General features: G+C 28.1%; 1 protein-coding gene across 1 annotated transcript in view; it reads left to right on the top strand.

Moving 5' to 3' along the window:
- LOC119686222 (extracellular serine/threonine protein CG31145-like) overlaps window positions 1–12,685 on the top strand; it is a 172,520-nt gene that overhangs the window by 58,670 nt on the left and 101,165 nt on the right. The window contains exon 2 of the mRNA XM_038100736.1: window positions 9,541–9,583. The gene's annotated coding sequence lies outside the window, so the exon portion shown is untranslated. The remainder of the gene's footprint in view (window positions 1–9,540; window positions 9,584–12,685) is intronic.

Genomic DNA, 12,685 nt, shown 5'->3' with positions numbered 1-12,685 from the left:
TCATATTATATATGTTAGATTGTTGAAGATATTTATTCATGAATAAATTGTATTTATACTTAAGTCTATTATGCCAAATTTGCTTATTGTTGTAGTATTTCAAGACTTCATATATTTTACTTAATTTGTAAATATATAATAATGGGTCTAAAGTATACCCTATAAGCAGAAATGCAAAACCTAAAGAAAACAACACGTCTTTTATCAATGCCTATGATTAAAACATTCTACTATAGATGTCTTAGAACTAATGAAATATATATAGTTGACATCTTAGCTACAGAAGTCAAAAGGAAGCTGTGCTACCACCAATTAATCAACTATAATAATTTGTAAATAAATAAAAATATTTTATTTTAAGTGGAAAAAAAAACCACAGGGAATTACAAGTATCGCATAAAATTCTAATTATTTTTTGCATTAAGAAAAATCAACTATGATTTTTAGACTTTTATTATTTAATACATATATTAATCAAGTTATGTTAAACCTTTTCCAAATTAGTGCATCTGGGCACTTTTACTCTATGATAGCTGGGGTGATTCTGCAGAGTCCCGCCCATCTCACTGACTAATTTGAGTATTCCTGATCATCTTCGTGATTATTCAATGATTGATCTAAGATCTGCGTACCGCCCGTCCGGTTAGTGATTACTCTGAAATTAGATTAATCAACCACTAAGTTTAATATGTAGTTATGGTATTGGAGGGTTTTAAGTTAGGCTAAGGCCCCTCTTCTCTGCGACCAGCTTTTTGTTATTTTTATATCTAAAAAATAAGATAAAAAATTTTAATAGCTTAAGCAAAAACAATTTTGTTTAATGATTAAAGCCTAAAAGTTTTCTCTTATTCTATACTTAAATAAAAATAAATAAAATTGTTAACTTTCACTTCAAAATTTGTCAAGTTAAGCAACCGTGAAAAGTCTTAGGAAAAAGTGTAAATCATAAAGCACAGCGATTAAACGAAATTATCAAAATCTTTGTTCTACAAATGTCAAAAATAAAAATTTGTTTATTTCCACTTACAAATAAAAAAACCTCAATGATTATACCAAAAAACAATGTTAAAAAAATTATTAAAAAATAAAATAGCATTTTAAAGAGAAAAAGTGAATCTCGTTAATGTTTTAATAAATCATGTCTTTGAGGTCTTAACCCACTTAGCCACGTTCTGGTTAGTAATAATTATATTGTAATATCTTTACGTTTTCTCGAAAGCATAAGCAGGCGTAAAATTATTTGTGACTTCACTTTTCATAACAGTTTTTTAAATGTTGGCATTCGGTTTGTAATTAAACATCTTAAAAAAATATTCCAAAGTTTGCGGCAACATAAAGTCAAATTAGTATTTTGTGAAAATATGAAAATTGTTAATAGAAGGGAAAAGAAACCGAAATTGTAAAACAAAGTTTTGGTTTAGTTGACTCTATGTTAGAAAAGTCAGAAGGAGGCGATACCAACTGCACTAGAATAACAGCAACAAGATGTTACAATTTTTAAAGTTTTTTGCATGCCTTGTCAAATTTCAAACCACATCCTTTACATCCTATCCATCCTTTCCATCCTTTCCATCCTTTACATGCTTTGTGTTTTGGTAGGCCAGAAACTGCCAAATACCAAAAAAAAAGAACTAAAGGTTATAGTAAAAATTAATCAATCTTTTTTCTCTTTGAGCCTTGAACCTAAAACAACAAAGAAAAATGTTGTCACATTTTTAGGTTGTCATGAATTTTCATTTTTATTTTCATTTTAGTATATTTTTGATCATTTCTATATTTTAGTTATTTTATGCCTTTTGTGTTCATATTTTAAGATTTATAATTTGCAAATATATTAAAAAGTCATTTAAATTTGCATATATTAATTCAAAGGATTTTTGATATACTTTTTCGTTAGGTTGATAATATTATTACCGAGTAGTATGAGTTCAGGATTAAACTTTAAAAATATGTTTACTATGTACCTTAGTTATTCAAAGAATTTTTTGTGGTTTTAGATTGAAAATATTCGGCTAGCTTTACCAAAACCTAAAAGTATATGATAAAACAAAAGAGATTTCAAAGGTTTTGGAAGAAATTAATTTTACTTCTAAGCGATAACAATGAATTTATGCTAGCATGCTATATGCCTTCTTTTAAATAAAAGGTTTAGCTAACAGGTAATTTTAGATTTTAAGAAATCAAAGAAAAAAAAACAGGGTATGGAAGAAAAGGGATGCTAACAAACTCCTACTCAGTTCTCTATGTAACGATTTTCAACTTTGAAATATTTCCAATTTCACAAAATTTATATCTCTTCTGGTTTATGTACTTTTTACTACTTTTTTGACTTCAATTGTTTTTGAATTTCTTTAACAAATAATCGCTTAAATGTTATTTATTTATATTTAAACTTTTTTATTGAACAATTTATTAGCAAACTTATTATATCACATCAGATAAACTCATTTGCGGTCATAAAATAACAATAATGCGTGTAATAATCCTTGTACTTAAGTTCAGAGTGCTTCGCAAAAGGAGTTGGGCTTATTTTATGAACTCAAATAAAGGTTGTGTAAGTATAAAGGCTGTGTAAGTATGTGGAAGAAAAAAGCTTACTTGCTAACCGCGAAGAGGCCATGATAAGCTACGTCATATTTATACTGAATTACGTTTTTCCATGACAGAATTGTCAAATGACGCACATTATTCCCGCATTTAGCAAATTAAGGAAGTTCCACCCAAATAATCTAAACTAGGCGTAAGTAAGCCAAATGTTGTTGTCCTTAACAAAACTTTTTTTTTTCTTATATATTTTCTGCTTTCTTCAGCTTTAGTGGGTGACGTGAAGCGTTGGTGGTAATGACATTTGATTTTTTGTTTAGATTGCTTAGGACAACATAATATGTCAGTTTGTATAGATGTATTTCTTATTTAAATAATAATGCACACAATGTCATAAATAATTCAATTAATTTTATATGCAAACAATAAATTTGAATAATTTAAATATAAGTTTTATTATAGTATATATAGTATTAAAAACAACAATGTAATTGTGAAATATTTTTTATCTCAAAGGTTTTTATTTAAAATGTCGAAAATATTTGGCATTTTTCGTATATTCATTATAAATGTCAAAAAACGTCTATAAATGTCTTGATTCAAGGAATAAAGAAAAAATTGTCAAAGAAAGCAGTTTGTAGCTTTTAAGACTCTTTGTAGTTTATTTTTAAAAACAAAAATTTAATATGGCAAGTATAAATAATATATAAGTAATATTTCACGGTGCTTAGACTTAAAATTTTTACTGCTTACATATGTGCAAATATTACTTTAGGCGTTTAGGCGCTTTTAGTGCTCAATTACTATAAGGAGTTATGTCTTCTTTTTTTGACATTGAACTTAATTTTTTTAAAGTTCATAAATTATTTTTCCTGATTTCCTGATATACGCATATGTTTCCGAACAAATATATTATACTTGTTGTGTTTAAAAAAGAAGTTACCAAACCAGATTGTATATCATATTCATTGATGTAACTGTATGGATTGCTTTTAAATGGCCAAAAAATGTTGCAACCACTACTTTTTTGTTATTTTATTGATATAAAATGCGAAAATAGCTTAACAGTTAATAAATTTAATCAAAAGCATTGCTTAATTTTACCATTGCCTGTTTTTAAGTTATATAAAATTGATACAAGTAAATTAGAAAAGAAATAGTGAAGAGGAAGTCCTATTTCTATTGGCATTCAAACATTATTCTTACTCACCTGATTTTAAGTATGAACATGTATAATAAGCAATATACATGTATAATGTATTCCATTATTTCCATTTTCTAAACCATTGTTATTGTTTAACTTGTACCAACGGAAAATTCTCATTTACATAAAATAACATTATACTCCCTTTTTGCATTGAAATGTATCTAAACAATGTTGATAGTACAGGTGGAGTGAGTGTGGTGGTACATAATGTGTACTGCATAATCCTGTCACAAAGGTATACAAAATAAGGCTTCTCCATTAATGATTAAACGTCTCAAGGTTGAACTTATAAAGAGTTTTTCTTAGGTTTCCTGTATTATTTTTAAGTTATGCAAATCGATTAAGACGTGGAAAATTTTCTAGTGAATACACCGAAGGGTAAGATTAATTATATTTAAAAATTATGTAGTTTATTGCTTTTGAAAGAAAAAGTTTGAAATAAGGTTTATAAGAAATATTAAATTATGTAGTGGTTAGAGAATTTGAAATTATAATTACTCTTGATTAGAAAAGTCTCATATACATTTGATTTGTTTGAAATTTTTAGATATTAATTATTCTTAATCAAGGTATACTAAATTGATTTATTTAATAAGTGCAAGGACTGTAGTTAAATATAAAATTTGATTTGCATTCACAAAATATTACTTTAGCAATCTGTGTTATCATCTAAAACAGGGCTCTTCAGCCCAGATACGTTCGCCGGTCAACACAAATTACTGTGTAGATTGAAGGCCACAGAAATGGGTACATACGTCTATGGTTTTTTTTGAAAAAAATAAAAATACTGTGATAATGTTAAATTTAGTTTTATTAATTTTCTTATTTAAATTCAATTTTTTGAAATACAAATAAAATAATGTGATTTTACTAAATTATATCAAGGGAAGATTTAGGTAATTGTTGCAGATTAGAAACTTGTCGCGGGCGTGCTTTGGACAGCCCTGATATAAAATATGATATGGAAAATTACTCTTAGTTTTGACTCACCATCTTATCAAATACATTTGGTAAGATAGTAATAATAAAATAATAAAAAAAATTAATCTCTATTACTTTCTAAAATTTACTAGAAGTTTGTTATAAGGTGTTAAATTTAAATATAATCTTTGGGTTTAACTTATTATATTCACTGTAGAAACAAATGTTTTAGTAATAATTAAGATGTCGTTCTTCTTTTAGTTCTTTGTATTTGAAAGAACGTAATACGCTTTATTATATTCTATTACATTCTTGTCTCTTTTATTAGCGTGATGAATAGGTGGTTTCTTGTACTTGTGATCTCAAAGCCGTTCTTCTTGTAATCTGAATACTGTTCTTGACTGTCTACAGTAGTTTCTTTGCTTTTAAAAGTGTTTTCATAGCAACAGGATAATAAAATAGCGTATTCAGCATGCTAATTGGATTACATATTCCGATTACTGGTTAGGCCTGTTTTTCATTTTAACCGTTAATCAGTGTTACACACTTTACTGCGTGTGAATGCGAATTACGGGTTTAAATTTGTTGACTTTGAGATTTAGAGTGCATTACTTAAACTTCCTAATACTTAAAAATAAATCTTCTTCTTCTACTTATTTGCCATTGCAGTCCAGTGTGAACATTAGCCTCCCTTACGATCTGCCCGATCTTCTGCTACTCTCTTCCAAATCCGTACTAAAATCGTTCTTGTATTACATGTTCTCATCGCACCTTGTTCTTGTTTATAAAAATAAATATACTCTACAAAATCAGAATATATGTATATTGCATTTAGATAATTTACATTTTAGTTAAATATTAAGTTATTTAACATATATTTAAGTTATTTAAAATGCTTGTTCATTCACAGATAAAATAAAAATAATTTTTATTTTTATCCCATAATAAGAGTAGAATAGCTTAATATAAAAATAGAATAAGATTGTTATTGCTTAATATTATGTTAGAGTAAGCATTAGTGCTTTCTTAATGCTATAAATCACAAGAGCAGCTTTCATATATCTTTAGTCAAGACAATGATTAAATATCTAACATAAAAATGTTTGTAAAAATATTTCTAAGAAATAATTCTTTCGTACTTTATGTTTAATTATCATTATTAGAATCTTTGTTTAGCTAATGAGTAACTGTATTAAGTCAGTGAACTTCGAAAATATAATATCTGTAACTTATTTTATAACCTTTTCTTTAAGTATATCATATTTGTCGTAACATTACCAACGCATAGACTCATATATTAAAAAAGTGTAATAATCACAATTTATTTATATTATACGTTAAATAAACTTTATATGTTTCTAATTATACTATAATGTTTATAAAAATATATATTTGTTGTAACATAATAAATCGTTATTGTATTGATAATTCAATTATCGATTGCATCAATTACACTCCCCTAAAAACAAAAACAAATCAATGTCGTACTCCAAAGACTGTTAGGAACAGAAAAGCAATGATTAGTCACTGTTAATGACAGTTTAATCATTTGTTTTTGTAAAGAATTATCTATGAACTGATTTTGGCATTTCGTCATTAATGAGTTGAGTTATTTATACTTATCTACAGTGAAAGTTTGTTTTTTAAATTACATTGAGAATTCGATGCTTTTATGATATTTAATATTTAATAAAATTTTTCTCATTTATAAAACAAATGACTTTTCTTTCATTGTTTCTTGTCAAACCTACGCCTACCTTCACCAATTATTAATGTGAAAATAAATTTGAACACGATTCCTTCTCGTGGTTATATACAAAAATTAATTGTTTTTAAATAAGTCAAGTAAAATCGTTACTTGTCAGTATTTATAACTCATTTTTCACCTTGCAAGTGTTATTTTTTTATTCGAATTATTGTTTGTTTTGTTCATTTAAGTATGATTTCCCTGAATTGAAATGCTTCTCACTAAGAAATTGAAACCTTTGTAATAAATTGTTTGTCATTAATTTCAATTAATTTGATTTATGGTGTACCATTACAAAAACAAAAAAAAAAAGAAAGAAAGCAAAATTTAAGGAAAAAAACCTTAACAGTGAAGCAACCGAAATCAGAATAACCACAGAGAAATAACCAATTGCCATGGACACAGATTCATTGGTTTCAGTATGCAAACAAGTGTGCCATGGTGTTTTCATATAAAAGTCGAAATAATGGTTGAATACAGCACTTTTTGCCTCCAGGATCTTTAATGATTATAATTTTGATTTTCTTCATTTTCCATTTATTTTCCTTGTACTTTTTTAATTTCTTGCAAGTTCAAGAGCTGCTACTTGTGATTTATTAAGAAACTCTTTTGGGTTAGAAAGTTTTGTGAATTCCAGGAAATTGTTTGTGACTTCAACTTAATAAAATAAATTATCTCAATTTATTTATGATTTGTGTTTGTAATTGTAGTGATTATGTTAAGTGCGATAATTAAGCTGAAGTTAACTGGTGGGCGTAAGAAAAGTTGAAACGAAAATGTAGAGCATTTAGTTTGCAATTTGAATTTATTTGCAAAAAGTCGAATAGTGAGAGTACGTCAAGTTTTAAAATAATTTATTATTATTATTATATAAAATTTATAATTTTTTTGCTGCAAAAAAAAAATACGTTTTTCTTTATATATTAATTCTTGACTAATGTCAAGCTAATGACATGTATGATACTATTGAAATACAAATCCTTTTTTGTATTAGATTATAAATCCTAAGGATAAAATACCTTCCTTATAAGCAAATATAAATTTTTTAAAATATTTTATACTAATTATATGGTTTTATTATATATCAACCATTATTAACCAGCTTATATCATCTTCTTAAACGATATTATAATAAATATTCATAAAGGAATAGGTTAGGTTATATCGACCGTTTTATTAAAAACCCAAGGGTTAAAATCATCTAGATCCTTTGGCAAAGCTTGTGATGCTATTTAAGGAGAGGTCCTGAAGTTCACCAAGATCCTCGAAAAAGAAAGACCCTAAAGTGCTAAGCGGCGTCACGCTTATGCCAAACAGGAAAAAAGCAGGTGGAACGCACCTTCATCGTCCTCACCACAACTGTGGTAGATATGGTTGAAAGGGAGATTTAGTCTCTTAGCATGGTTACCTAGAATACAATGACCTGTAAATAAACCAACTTAAAAGACTGATATTTCTACGGGGCATATCTTTGAGAGAGTTTGATTTTCTTCTATTGGTGTGTGGATAAATAGCATACAAATGCTAGCATATCGCTCATTCTTCCAATCTTTTATTAAAAAGTTCGACACAGGAAGAACTTAATACCATTTTGCATGGTGTCAAAGAAATGTTGTTTAGTTGTTTCAAATGGTTCTTTGAAGCAGCCCGTCTTCAAGGGTATAATATGAATAATTAATATGACATTTTTTTCATCATATTAATATTAGCCATGGCTGCAGTGCTCCGTATCACTGGGACCAAGTTCTCTGTCTATGCTATTATTATTCATTTGTTATGTTCTTCGATCAAAAATTGACAGGAGATGTTTCCATACAAGTAAATTCAATTAAATTTTTATTCCATGCTTGCAATAATAAGTATTTTACTACTCGATATTTACTTGTAATACTTACTTGGTATCAAAATACTTATACTTTTAATCTTTTATAGGTCACGTTTTTTTGCACTATATAATTGCAAAAATTTGTTTTACAAAAATCAAAAACAAACCTCTCTATTTTTTATTTTAGAAATATTAGAAAGTACTAATAAGTGAACACATGCGAGCACAAACACAAAATAATTTTGAATAGTATTTGGCCATGAGTTGCCATCAGGATGCGATGATTTATAACCACCGCTGCAGAATGCAGTTGTGGTCGCAATTGTCTGTGTCAGATAAAATATTAACTGAGGATGTTATAGTGTGAAATATTATTGCTATGAACATTCTGTTCTGTACTCTGCGAATCTAACTGAACGAAAAAGAAGGTTTCATTAATTTTGATAGTTGACATCAAGCATGGGAAGCCGTCGTGTTTGACTTAAACTCACTAAAAGCATCTCTTAAATATATGTTGTGAGAGTTTTGGACTTTGATCCAAAATGATCCATAAGAATCACATTTCAGTATTTATAGAATAAAATATTAAAGTCTAAATATTTGTATATGCAAAAGTATCTTAGTCGGGAATGAGAACCAAAATTACGTTAATTATAATGATTGTTAAATAAGGGATAGTGACCCGTTTAGAAATTTTGAACGTAGGTAATTGCTATAACTGCATTTGAACAACGTAATTTTGGATGAGAAACGGAATGCTTTATCAAAAAATAGAGGAACATAATATGGAGTCAGTCTGAAAGAGCACGGTACAGCTCGGAAGTACGTAGGGCCTTAGTTGCGAGATTGTAGTGGCGAATGATATATCTGCTTGTAAGATTATATATATATATTTAGAAAGATTAAAGATATTAAGTGCACACACATAATTTGATAGAATTCTCTTCTTATTTGGACTTAGCTAATGCCACATCGGATTGAGAATGAAGCTGTGTATTGTAGAGCAGTTCAGTAAGGATGCCGAGCAGTTCAATTTGAACATACTTTAAGTTGGTATTCGAGATAATCTGTCTTAGATTGTGACGTGTTAAATAGCATTTTTCGAGTGAATCTATCCGTGTTGTCATTAAAGATTAATTTTCAGAATCAAATTAGTCATGTGAGAAGTTAGTCCTTATATCTTTGTTGTTTGAACTTAAATAATAAAAAATTGAGTTCTATAAAATGAATATTTTATAAGAAACGTCTATATGTCTTTAATTTTGTAATTTCTAACTTTTCATTTTTATTTTTCAGATTTGATATTGAATTCTGCGGAACATACTTTAATCTCAAATTGGTAAATACAACATATTTTTATATATATTATATCATTTTTTTTGAGTTTTAGTTATATAAAAATAAGCAATATAATACTTATGTTAAATATTCTTACCAAACAATTTCAGTAAATATTTTTTAAAATTATTCATAGTATATAATTTTCATCAATAACATATTATTGGTTTAGATAGGTATCAAATAATTAACATTATCTTCAACAAATTTAGTTGGAGCCTCGTCTTTAATGGAATTGTTAAATGACGGAATCTATTGCTGGTTTTATGAAATAATATAGAATTGCAGAAAATTCTTGGAGACACATCGTTAAATGTTAAAACAGTTTTGATGAGTAAAAATTTATTTACAGTTTCATTCCAAATGCTGTCCTGGTAATTGACTCACCATTTATTCTTCATTAGCTTACCAAAATTCAATGTAAAGTGTATGGTGGCCGAAGTTATATTATTATAGCATTAATATATTCTCATTATAGATTATTTGGAATACGTAAGTTACCTTACTCTGTATCTTAAAGTGTGTATACAAAACCTAATTATTTGTCATCCACTGTATTTTTTTCTAGTTCAGCTTTATATAAATAGATGTTACTATTTAATAATAATAGATACCAAAAATAAAGAATTCATACATAAAGAATTCCGAATTTTTACGGGTTGAGATACAAAATATTTGTTTAGAATTTAAAAACTTTTTATTTCAGTTTGTTTCTTTAAAACTTAAGTTTCGTCTCTAAACAACATAAAATTGCATTGCAGTCTAATTTTGATATTTGCAAATTTTTATCAAAATATTTCTTAATTCTGAATATTAAGTTGAATGTTATCTTAAAAAAGTTTCTATTAAAAAGAATCAGAAACTTTATATTTAAATTTAAGGATAATTTAAATATGAACCGATATGAACATGAAAAAAAGAAACTTAAAATTATTACCTTTCTACAGTACAGCAATCATGAGTAATGCAATTTTTCTTGTAAATTGGCAGCTGTCAGTTAATCGAACAAATTGACATTTATTGATTAGTACTGAAATATAAACTCTGTATTTAAAAACAAAATGGCTTTGAAGTAAAAAAGTAAATAATAAAAAATGTTTAAATATTAATGAAAACTTACCTACTAAATTAGACCAAGAAGGGTAGGTGTAGACACTGGCTTTCCTTATTTGGAAGCCGCACACATAGTTTATGACTCAATGGGAGTCATAAACTGTCTTAGGGTTCTGTTAAATGTTTCGCAGTCAATTGACGATCTTGTAAAACCCTTTCTTGTGTTTTTCCAAAGGTTTCTGGCAGTTTTAGAATATACTTTATGTGGATCGTCTTTAGACCTTGTGTAACCATTTTTAATCAATACACTTACAGACCATTGTTTTTAAAGAATGTATTTAAAATTTTGGTATATAGTTCCGTTTTCCTGAAATTTTGTTTTTAAGGAATGGAGTTAACATACTGTACAATGTTTTCTATATTTTTAAAAAGACACTGACATGTCAACATTATATAGGTTCTAAGCAAGGATTTAGCTTAGAGACTAGAATGGATTTGGGCTATGTTCTTAAAAAATAATATGTTAAAATGGCGTTAAAGTTTTGATACTCTTTCGATGAATATACCTTCTCCTCAAAAAGTACTCGGATTTTGTAAATAATTTAAATTTAATTCCAAATTTATTTTAAGTCCTTCAAAATATGTTCCTTCTGAAGCGATATACATATGCCACCGCTTAACCCAATCTTCCATACACTTTTCTTAGGCCCGTGAAGGTATGGCTTTTAGTTCCTTCAGCGAATTCTCTTTTACCGATTCAATCGACTTAAAACGAAGAGGCAGTTTGAGTTTCGGGAACATGAAAAAGTCGTACGGATCCAGATCTGGCGAATATGATGGCTGAGTGATGACAGTGGTGCCGTGTTTGGTCAAAAAATCGCGTACAACAAGAATTTTTGAGGTAGTCTCACATTAACAGCTGCTGTAAACAAACTAATTGACAGATGGCGCTCAAATTTGTACCATATATCAAGAAAGAGTGTACCAACATAACAAAAAAATTTTTTGAAAAAGGTCTATTACTTAAGGAGTAGTTAATAAACATCAAAATCCGGATACTTTTTGAGCAGAAGGTATGGTGCTCCTCAAACCTTTGGATCAACCTGATAACAACATATTTTCAACTTTAACTTCTTTTATGACGAAATTTAGATGATGGTTTTTTTCTTTTTTGCTTAGTTTTTCTCTATTTTATTATGCTCCGCTATCCAAACTATATTTTTGTCGATGCACTAATCTGTATCTTTTAAATATTGATTCTACCTTGTAGAGAGTCGGAGGCGATGGTCTTTGTGTTTAAAGTCATTGTACTCTTTGATATGTTAAAGTTTATTTGTGCATTTGTGGTGTGACCCCATACTTTTGCTGTGTTTTTCGACAGCTTTATAAACCACTGACTGGACGACTGTCTGTAAAGCAATGACGAAAACTCGAAATAGTGAGTTTATTTCTAATTCTTTTTATAGTAAAATAACTCAAAGAGAAATTAAAAAATAAATAATTTCTAATTGTTTTATATTATGTTTTGAAATAAAATAAAATAATTTTAAAACTGCATAACAGCGAATCGTTACCACCCTCTTTTACAGCAGCTGGCCGTTGTAGAAAAATAATAAAAATTTAAATTTTATGAGGCGAATTTATGCCCTTTTTAGTGCTCATAACGTAAAACTCAAAATTGCTAGCTGGAGGCGCAAGTGGTGCAATTTTATTACATTGCTGTGCAATGCGGCATAAACTACTTACAATAGGTTCAACAGTCAGCGGAACAATAGTAACAGCAACAGTAACAGCAATAGTAAGTGCAACAGTAGCAGTTGCAACAATTTCAGTTGCAGTTCGCAGTTGCAGTTTCATGCTGAACTATTGCAATATTCATTATAAGTTGACTGCATTTCAGCGACTACAAAGAAAACTTTTCTCCACTTTCGCATCTCGCAGCTCGCAGCTCGCATTTTGTATTTATTTAAATAAACTTTTTAATGTTTCACTTCACAATACGCTCGTACTTCACAAAAAAAAAAAAATATGTAATCTCATATTTCATATT

The sequence above is a fragment of the Teleopsis dalmanni genome, chromosome 2 (genome assembly GCF_002237135.1).
Source record: "Teleopsis dalmanni isolate 2A chromosome 2, ASM223713v2, whole genome shotgun sequence".
Classification (NCBI taxonomy): Eukaryota; Metazoa; Arthropoda; class Insecta; order Diptera; family Diopsidae; genus Teleopsis; species Teleopsis dalmanni.
This window is presented reverse-complemented; position numbering and strand designations above follow the sequence as displayed.